The sequence below is a fragment of the Pituophis catenifer genome, unplaced genomic scaffold (genome assembly GCF_029215685.1).
Source record: "Pituophis catenifer annectens isolate HBS135680 unplaced genomic scaffold, rPitCat1.0.hap2 SCAF_7, whole genome shotgun sequence".
NCBI classification, from domain to species: Eukaryota; Metazoa; Chordata; class Lepidosauria; order Squamata; family Colubridae; genus Pituophis; species Pituophis catenifer.
The window spans coordinates 65191656-65202410 of NW_027256887.1; positions in this window are offsets into that span (position 1 = coordinate 65191656).

Genomic DNA, 10755 nt, shown 5'->3' on the forward strand with positions numbered 1-10755 from the left:
AGCAGAAATCTTTCCCTTAATCTCTGCCCCTGCTGAGGTTTTCCATTTCTTTATTCGTGCACGGAATGCAAAGTGAGCTTTGAAAGAAGTGAAAGTTGGACACAAGGCTCAGGAAATTAGTGTTCATTTTGAACCAGCAGAATGTCACCCTTGGGATTTGGGGGTTCTTGTGTATTCTATAGCTGAAGTTCTGACTATTATTGCTCTATCTAGTTACCTACAATTAATAGCCTACAATTTACATTCCCCACTCCAGCCATATCTTATCTTTCTATAAAGAATGGATGAGAAAGTAATTTTTCTTTCTTATGTTGTCCTTTTTCTGACAACTAAAGGAAGTGGGGTGGAGTTTCTTTCCTCATATTATCCCCACAACGAGATAGTGACTTCCGTGGTCAAGTAGAGATTCAACCTGGGTCTCTCCAGTCAAAATTAAATCATTTCACATAAATATTCACACTTCTACTCACTAACATGGTAATGTTACCTTGTTAACATTAATATACACATTTATGTTTTTAACTATACTCAACCTGCACCCTGCCTTTGTTGCTGATTATCTTCTGCAACTCTCTGGGGAGAGTGATAAGAAAGTGGCTGGGCAGTTGGGAGACAAATCTAGGAAATGGTATGACAGCAAGGCAGAGGAAAGGAGGTGAAGACAAAAATGGCAAAGAGTAGAGATACGGAGGATACGGAGAAAGGAAAGCTGGAAGATTGAGAAAACAGTAGGATGTCACATGAATACAGAATAGGAAGAAGGTTGTGGGTATGTATGGGGAGGTGAGTAAGGTGGCTCAGAGGCTATGCCAAACTCCTAATAAATGCAGAAAGCACCCCATAAATTTTAGCTATTTTAAGATTCCCAGTCAGATGAAATATTCTGATACTGAGTACTAACTCTATCCTTACTGTAAGGTTACATTAACAATATCTTGCAAGTGTGACAATACCCCTTCTGTCCCATATGTACTTCTATTCTGAAAACTAGGGAGGGTTTCTTCTGAAGTAGCTTTCTCCACCTTCCTTTTTAAATCTCATATTTTGTTTATCAGATTTATCTAGCCTGTGGCTCGATAAGCATACACACACACACACACACACACACACACACACTGCTCTGCATATGCCAATTATATGTTTGGATTTGCTGACAATTCTCATGGCAGAAAAATAAGGAAGTACCATGCATTGTTTCTTGGAAGACGAAACAATAAAACCTTAGTAGTCCCCCCGTCCCCAAGGTATTTCTTCTGGCTTTTATTAGAGTACACCCTGAGTGGCTTAAAAAAGGTCAGTTAAACAGGAACGTGGTTTTTTTCAGTTTTGGCATTTCTTAACAGTAAGCATTCTTAGCTGGGGGAAAAAAATGGTGATAGAATTAAATGCATCTGTGAAGAATAAGCATTCTGATTCATTATAGTACTGTGCATTGAAAATAATGTATGAAAGAGAAACATCTCCCCTCCTCTGCTTTGCCTGTGGGCTTCTCTTCTATGTACAGCTTCAGGAACAATGTTAAGCACAGCAGGACCTTAAATGCAATGGAAACACCCAGCAGAGTTTCCCATCGCAGGAGGTCCTTCACAGTCTCTGTAGGAACTGCATTTGCCTGTGCTTTTTTTTTTTCTTTTCAGGAAACAAGGTAACAAACAAGCAAAATGCAGATCCTGCAATTTTAATTATGTGAATTAAGCATAGTTGCTTATTTTGATGAGTTGATTGGGTTTCTCCTAACAAGGTGGAAGAGACAAGGAAGCACATGAGGACGGCTTTCAAGCTTGTAACTGCAGTACTACGGTCCATCAGCTTGCTTCTTAGAATGGATAGAAATGGAATGGAAATTTTCAGAATGCTGAATTTTGCACTTGTTGCTCTAAACATGTTGATTATTACATTATACCAGCGATGGCGAGCCTTTTTGGCACTGAGTGCCGAAAAGGGAGCATGCGTGTGTATGGCACCAAGTGCCAAAAAGGGAGCACTGATTGTCAGGGCCGTGACCAGGAAGAGGAGCTGCCCAGGGGGCATGTGCATGCCGGATAGGGTACTTTCGGTTTCCTGTGTGCGCATGGCACCGTCAAGCAAATCTTCTGGTTACTGCCATGCATGCACACATGCCGACCAGCTCACGCCTGAAAACAGAAGACCAGCTCTTCCGGTTTCTGGCACTGCCACACGCACAAAGGCCAGCTGATCATCGTGTGTGCATGCATGCCAGAAACCCAGAAGAGGGATGGGCAATGCTGCACGTGCCAGGCAACATGGCTCCATGTGCCACTTTGGGCACACGTGTCATATATTCGCCATCACTGCATTATATGTTTCAGTTATTGGGAAAGATTGAAAGCAAAGGAGAAGGGGACAGTAGAGGAAGAGGTGGTTAGATAGTGTCATCAACTCAATGAACATGAATTTGGGCAAATTCTGGGAGCCAGTGGAGGACGGGGGCCTGGCATGTTATGGTTCATGGAGTCACAAAGAGTTAGATATGACTTAGCAACTAAACACCACTACTTTTCAAATAGGTGATACCTCCAATATCTGATGATGGCACCCACACATACAAATTACTATACTGGAAGTGATATACCTTTATAACAATATTTGCTTGCAATTAGGTATGCTCAGATTGGTAATCATAGGGCAGTCTATGGCAGCTTTTCATCAGGTCATTTAAAGATGGGAGCAGAATTGCTATGTGCCAAGTATGTTCCCAGTACATATATAGCTATGGGGCTCAGTGAGTTCTTTTAAATGTGCGCTAATAACCGGGCCCGCAAGAAAATTTCTGCAGCAAATTCCAGTGGAATGAATATTGTACGAAACTTCCTGCTGGATTTTGCCCAGCATCTAAAAACTTCTCTGCTACTAATACAAATGTTAAGTCCTCAAGTGGTGAATGGTTTATGGCTGTCCTCTCCTTTTTACTGCTTATCTTAATAATTCATCCAAGTCCTCCCGCCCCTTCTTCTTGGGAAATTGCTCCACAATTTAATCAATCTCACAGACAAAAGCCAGCCAACCCTCTCTCATATTCAGCCTTTCTTCTGCTCAGTATAAGATCATTAGTCTTCATTTGAGTGGCTTGAACCAATCCTCAACTTCCACTGCTTCTTTCTTCTCCTCTTTATCCTTCAGATGCTTTCAGGAGGTGATCTGCTAATCATTTTGTCATTGCTCTTCAGCTGAGCTAAGGATGCTCTTATTTTTTTCCTCTCATCAGTCAGTACTCCCTGTTCCTTTCGGTGTTCTTTGAGCTCTTTTGTGAACTCTCTTTTTGTTCATCAACAGTGTATTTCAAACATCAAGGGCTATTGTGGAAAACTCCAGCTCTATTCTAACTGACACTCAACAAATACAAGCTATCATCTTGCTCCTTGTTTAGGGGATGCTTCAGTGGTCAATAGCAAAATAAACTGTCATTCAAAGAAATATCAGGAATCTACTTGTTTCCTTTCCAATAGGCCAGAGCACCACAGCCCATTTCACAAATCAATGCAGAACATTTTGATTATGAAGATCAGAAGTGGTCGAATTTTATAGCTTCTCTTATAACACTTCTCATTCTCCACATCCCAGAACTTATTTTTTCTCTCTCATTTTCCTACCACAGGAATTGTCTATTTCTATCTTTCCAGGTAGGCACTATGTTTTTCAGAGAGCAGTTCAAAAATCAAAACATAAGAGTGGTGTGGAATTCAACTTCCAGTTTAGTCAAGTGTGTGCATGTGTGTGTGTGTGTGTGTGTACACATACACACACACTAATTTCTTGGGTGAAAGAAAAAAAATGAATATATATTTTTTTTAAACGAAGGATTTTTCTGCCTTTTTTAAAAAATAAAAGCCTTATAAAGCAACCAGATGTGCTACCTAAGTCTTCTGAATAATGCATGGTACAGTAATTATAGAGAAATGTTGGTGTTGCTATTTCATGGAACTAGGAGAAGAAAATAGTTAAGTTTATTTCCACTTTAGATGAAAATTCTTTTTAATCCTTGAACCACTCAGGCACCAGAGTATTCTAGAATCTGCAGGTTTTGTTTTTAATTAATGGTCTTAGATAAGTAAATCTTCTTCAGATATCCTGGGGTTTGGCCTTCATAATACCCAGACAAGTATAGAGCTGGAATCCATAAAAAGTTTCACGACACCTGTCTAGGAGGACGATGAGCATTGTTGACTGATTTTAATTTTGTAATTGCAATGTAGAATACATGCATAAATATTACTATTTTCCCTGACTTTCAAAGTAAAGTAATGTGCTCTACATGGAGCTATCCTTGACAGCATTTGGAAGCTATAACTGGTGAAGAGTGTGGTGGTGTGGGTAGCCTTTAAGGCTCCTAGAAAGCCTTACCGAAGTTTCATGAGTTGTACTGGCTGCTGGTTTGCTTCTAGTAGCAATTCAAGGTGTTATTACCCATAAAGCCCTGCATGGCATGGGTCTAGGTCAGTGGTCCCCAACCTTTTTATCGCCGCGGACCAATCAGCCTTTGATAATTTTACCGTGGCCTGCTGAGCGCGCGCAGGGGTGGGGGCTTTGGGCCACACGTGAGTACCTGCGCGGGGCTCTCTTCCCTGGAGCCTTTGCGCACGGCCCAGGAGCTTTTGCGCACGGCCCAGGAGCTTTTGCGCACGGCCCAGGAGCCTTTGCGCTGCAGCGTTCATGTCCCCCAGCCGCTGCGCGGCCCGGTGCCAGGTACTCCACAGCCCGGCACCGGTCCGCGGACCGGGGGTTGGGGACCACTGGTCTAGGTTACCTCAGGAATTGTCTCATCCCAATGGGACAATCCCAACCCACCCACACTGGCACAGGAGGCATACTGCAGATCCCATTAGTCAAGGAATTTCATGGACTGGTGGAGTCCATGAGAAGAGCCTTCTCTGCCATGGCTCCTGCCCTTTGGAACAACTTGCCCCCTGAAGTGAAAAGTACTCCCACCCACCTGACCTTTCGTATGGTCCTGAAGGCTTAATTCTGCCAATTGGCTTCAGGACCCAGTGGGGGAATGTCATCCTGGAGGTGGTTGATGGATTAATAGCAGATCCCATCATCCCCTGTACACCTTGTTCCCTTCCTATCTTTTTATCATATTTTATAATTTTATTGTATGTACGTATTTCTTTTAACTTTGTAAGCCTCCCAGAGACTACTTGTGGTGAGATGGGAGGCAAATAAATATAATTAAAAAATAAAGTAAAAAAAATAAACCATGGGGAAACAGTAATCTCCCAATGATCAATCAATCAAAAATTAATCATAATTGTTTTGAGGGCCAATTCCACTCTCTGGGCCACTGGCTGATTGGTTCTGCTGCACTTTAGAACCCTGGCTGATCATCTGTAAATATTTCTGCCTTCAATCCATTGCTCCTGAATTCCTACAAAGCTCTGTTACAGATCAGAAGGAGACAGATTTAAGTTCTAATGCTGTTCTGCCATACTAGTTCATATGTTTTGTATTTTTTTTTTCCAGATGGACAGAACGTTGTAAAGAAATTATGTAGAGAGGTTTGGGACAGTCTGTCAGTCAGCAGGATTAAGAGTGATCAAAACATAACACAACCTGTTCTGTATGGAAAGTGATGCCAACAAAGAAATAATTTGAAAATGTGCCAGATCCATTCTGGGAGCTGTGACAGAAAAAAAGCCAGAAAAAATAATCCCAATTCATTCCTAGAGAAGAGGCAGTTGGGTAGTGGCTACAAATGCTAATTGTTTTATATTATACACTTTTCTTTCCTCATTCCTAATCAAGTGACTCAAAGTGGAACTTCTTTCAAAGAGGGCAGAAAGAATTCCAGGTAAGTTATTTTAGTGATTTTTCTATTTCAGTGTCTGTAATTTGGATTCTCACTGTTGGGAAAACTGGGCAGCTGGAAAATGCCGAGGTTAGCTAGTTCCTCTTTAAATCACAGTTTGTAAAATATTGTTGGGTTGATTAGACTAAAGAACTTTCAGTATGGCCAGGACCAAGCTTTTATCTCTATGAAATTATATGGAAGCTTTCAGCACCTACTAACAGTCTGTGGAAGGAAATTTTTGTGACAATTATCAGTAATGGTTTGTTGTCTTTGTAAAAATATAACTTGGATGCCACTCCACTGGCCCATATTGCTCCCTTTTTGTATTGCTTTACATAGTCATATTTAATTTGCTCTTCAGGATCCCCCATCAGAAAGTCACTTTTGGCAATCATTGCATTCTGAGGTCCTTTTTCACATTGATTAGGTTTCAAACAGCTTCAAAGATGAATCTCATTTCATTATTTCTCATAGGCGCCCTTTGAATGTTACAGCTCTATCTTCACTAGTATTTACAATGCCGATTACTTTCCTGCCATCTGTGAAAGCAATTAATGCAATGTCTGTTGTTTTAAGGGCTTCCCAGGTGTAGCTTTGATACAAATCTATTTAAGAGAGCCTGACTTTAGTAAAAAGATACATTATGCCCTGAGGCACTGCAGTCTGTGCTTTAAGTCCAGAAAACACATTGGCTTGTGGGATAGGTAGAATAAAAATCCTGACTGGATGCAGGTCACAAAGTTGGCCAGATATGGACTGCAATCATCCCAGTTTCAAAGCAATTCCCACCCTCCTTGCAGTGTTTGCCTTAATCTCAGTGGATGTGTAAGATCCGCAATACAGGTTCTGAAATGTCTAATTCAATTATTTCAGGCAGCAGAACTGAAAAAAGCAGCTGACTACAACTTTTGCAAACCACAGTCAGTGGTTGTGATGCTAACTTGAACAGTTCTTTCTGTCACATTACAGCCAGACGACAAGAGAGAGGTCAGGGCTCCATTTTCTAGTAGGACTCCAAAATAATAGCCCAGAGGTTTTTAAAATTTCTGGTGCAGTGGGAGAGAAAGTTCTCCTGCCTTTTACCCCCTTCCAGATCTTATTTAATTTGACAAACAAAATTTGAAGTTGAAACTTGAAAACATTAAATTATTTATAAGTAATTTCAACACTATGATCATAACTGGAGCATAAGTTATTGCACTTACTTAGCCACAAAGAGAGCAAGATAGGTGTGTCCTGTCTTTCATCATACAATATTTCCAGAATTCTGCATTCCTTAGGAAGACCTTATGAGGCAGCTTCAAAATGATGGAAAGACGTACACAGGAATCTGTGGGAGGGAGGGAGGGCAAGTGATGAACTGTGTGCCACAGTATCCTAACACAAAACTCACATTATTTGTGTGTGTCAAAGGTTGAGATATAAATAAGTAAGGGTGGGTTTTACATTATGATATCACCATGCATGTTGGTACTTTGAAATGTTCTTAACTTACCCCAGACACTTATGAAGATGTATCATAGACAACCATAACATCAGAGCATTTCCTCCCCAAACCTTTGATAATAAAGCAAACTCAAAAATTCTCAGATACCCTGAGAATAAAACAAATAAGCAGAAGACTCTTTCTTAGGGAGAGAAAACATTTGAGAAACTGCAAGGCATAGAATTTAGCATAGCATTATTTTGAAGTACTTGTTCTCTGTTATGTTTTTTATCCCTATCTTCCTGTGTTTAATCATCTTTTGAAACTTGTTTAGAAAGGGCCAAGTATCCTGTGGATGAAATTTAAATTGCTTCAGAGGGCTTCTGATCAGTCCCTTGTGCGTCCAGAGGCTCTCTAAGGAATTAATTTATGAGATGAAAATCCAGCTTGTCCAGCTTTTTCTAAAAGAGTGGCTTCTATCTACCCTGTTTCCCCCAAAATAAGGCATCCCCTGATAATAAGCCCAATTGGGCTTTTGAGCGCATGGGCTAAAATAAGGCTCCCCCCAAAAATAAGCCCTCCCCGAAAATATTTAAATGCAGAACTGGAAATCAAGTAAGATGGCAAGAGGAGCCCCATCTTGCTCCACGTACCCCAAAATAATAAGACCCCCAAAAAATAAGGGCAAGCACTTATTTCGGAGTTTAAAAAAATATAAGACAGGGTCTTATTTTCAGGGAAACACGGTAGTAGCAAACATGGACGTAGATAGCAGAACAAGCAAAGGGAGAGTGATGAAATGCAGAAAGGATGGGAAAGAAGAAAAAGTATATAGGGGATTCAAGGAATCATGGGAGGGAAAGAATTGTGAGATTGAAAATGTTTTCTATGCTCCTTCAATTCCTGCAGCATTCCTGGATGGTTCAGGCAGCCATTTACAGTACATCCCTATGTTTGTCAGACATAACGATGTGCATAGTGACATATCTTTCAAGGTACCCTTTACACTGTGAGACAAAGTAGCTCATAACACCCTGACCCTTATGCTCAGGATTTCTGAACCAGAAAATCAATTTGCTCTAGTCTTTTTTAAAAGCCAGACTTTGCTACTGTGGTTAGAGACATCAAACCAGTTTTGTTAAACCTGTTTTCTGACTGCCAGAGATTGTGCAGACATTTTGGCATCATTGGACATGAGGGTTTCTAATCCAAAGAGCTTTGCATATGGATAGATCTCCTGAAATATTCCCTACTGCTCATGCCTGCTAATTATTGGGTTTTAAGAAGCTTGGAGAACAGGTGGGGGAGTGGGTCAGTGGGGTTTCATTCAAATTTTCTTTTCAGACAATTTTAAAGCTATTTATTCTTCAGCCGAAAATGTGATGTTCTTTCCTCTGAGGCAACCTAAACTGCAATCTCCTCTGCCAGCTGTACTTCTAGTAATGAAAATATAAACAAACTTTCAGCAACTCCTGATCCCCAAGGTCTTCTGGCAAACTGGATGAATAAAGTTTTGTTTGAATGTATTTGGCTCAAGTCTGCAGAAGATTCAGGATGGTAGAGAACCCATGTTCTTCTGTAGGAAAGAGAAAGGATGTAATCATTTTAGCCAACTGCATCTGCATATTAAGAAAAGGAAGTAAAAAAGAATGGTGGACCTGACTAGGTGGCTCAGTGGCTAAGACACTGACCTTGTTGATCAGAAAGGTCGGCAGTTCGGTGGTTTAAATCCCTAATATGGGTCTCCTGGGGAGGTTGGACTAGATGACCTCCAAGGTGCCTTCCAACTCTGTTACTGTTATAAGATACTGTTATAAAACCAACTCCGTCACAGAAGAAAATAAGAAAAGTGATGTTAGATTGATCCATTGGTTTACTCAGGGATAGGCAGTCTTTTAGAATTGTGAGGGAATGTGACAATTCTCTTCACAAAATGGCTGCCGTGGTTGAAATGTTCTGTTACAAAATGTCAATTTATCAGATTAACTATTAATCCAGATTGATTTCTATCATCTCAGAAATAGCATGTGTGTTAATAAATTATGATACCAGAAACAATTCTTTACATTGCCAAAGGACATTTACCTATTTCACTTTTGATTAAACTATCTTTTTAAAATGTCGGTGAGGGAATGAATGTGATAGGCATCAAAAATAATGTCCAGATGTTCCAGCACTTTGGGGTACCATATTGCCAACCCCAATCCAACTAATTAGCATACTGATTCTACAGTGCCAACCAGATGCCTAAAATAAGATAAATTGGCTTGGGTGCCAATAGTGCTGTTCCACTTCTGTTCCCAAAAACATTACTGTTGAATATTCTTCAGGACTAGTAGCCACCAACAGTTTTATTCCCCCTCAGTCTGTATAAGCTCTTTTAAAGCCATTCAAATTGGTATCTATTGCTAGGCTTCAACCCAAGTGCTTCAGCTTGGCTTGTATTTTTTCATCACTACTAGGTATTTTCAAGGTTGTAGCTTCTTTAATATTCTCTATGAAATTCAGTGAAGTAATATTATCCCATTAGCTTACATCAATCAATTCTGGAAAGTGACTGAATAAAAATTGGCTTGGAAGTATTCAGTCATACTCAGTTTATTTCTGAAATAATTTGCTGTGATTCACGCAAAGTACACATATGTCATTGCAAAAGCAAGGCAAATTTAAGATATATACATTATATAGTTATAGGCTACTTGCAATAGTCAACAAATCCAGCAAAATAAATAAATATTTTAAAATGGCACAATGAAATTATTGATCTGGTTCAAAGGACTATAGGCCCAATTGCAAGACAGAAGCACAGCAACAGTCTCTGCAGACATCTTTTCTATTTGAAAACCAAATGTTTCAACAAATCTTACTTGACCCTAAGAAGATTATGTGGCAGTAAATTCTTGGTATCAAAGGAACCTATTGCCACGTAATCTCATTTAGTAATGTAGTGTAAAAAGGAAAGATGGAACAGGCTGTACTTAATGCACAGTTTGGTTGGAGGTAAACATTTCAGAAGCAGAATAGACTCTGACTAACGGTGCCATAGGGAAAGATAATTGCCTACGTTTCATTACTCGTAAGTGCAAAGCTTGCATATTACATTGTGAAGGAAGAGAGATGAATGGTAGTAGCTGGAGCCAGTAATGGCAAGATGCATTATGCAAGCTCACTCCATCTCATTTCACTCAGTTAAATTCAGCTGCACCTCAACTCATCTTCCTCCTTCTTCTCAAGCCTGCTAATGCTCTCCTTGATCTTCACCTGCAACATTCCAGGCTATTAAAATCAAGCAGGACATAAAAATAGAGATCAGGATGAATTATTTGATGCTTCTAGAATCTATCCTTCCAAGCAACTGGAAGCTAATTCCATATAATAAATGTAGCCAAGTGACAATATGTTTAAAGGCCTTATATCATGGAGACTGTTTGCAAAATTAAGTTGTGGTGCCAAATTGCAATATGAGCAGAAGCAACAACAACAACAAAAAAATGTCTACCGCATAACTCCCAACGACCAG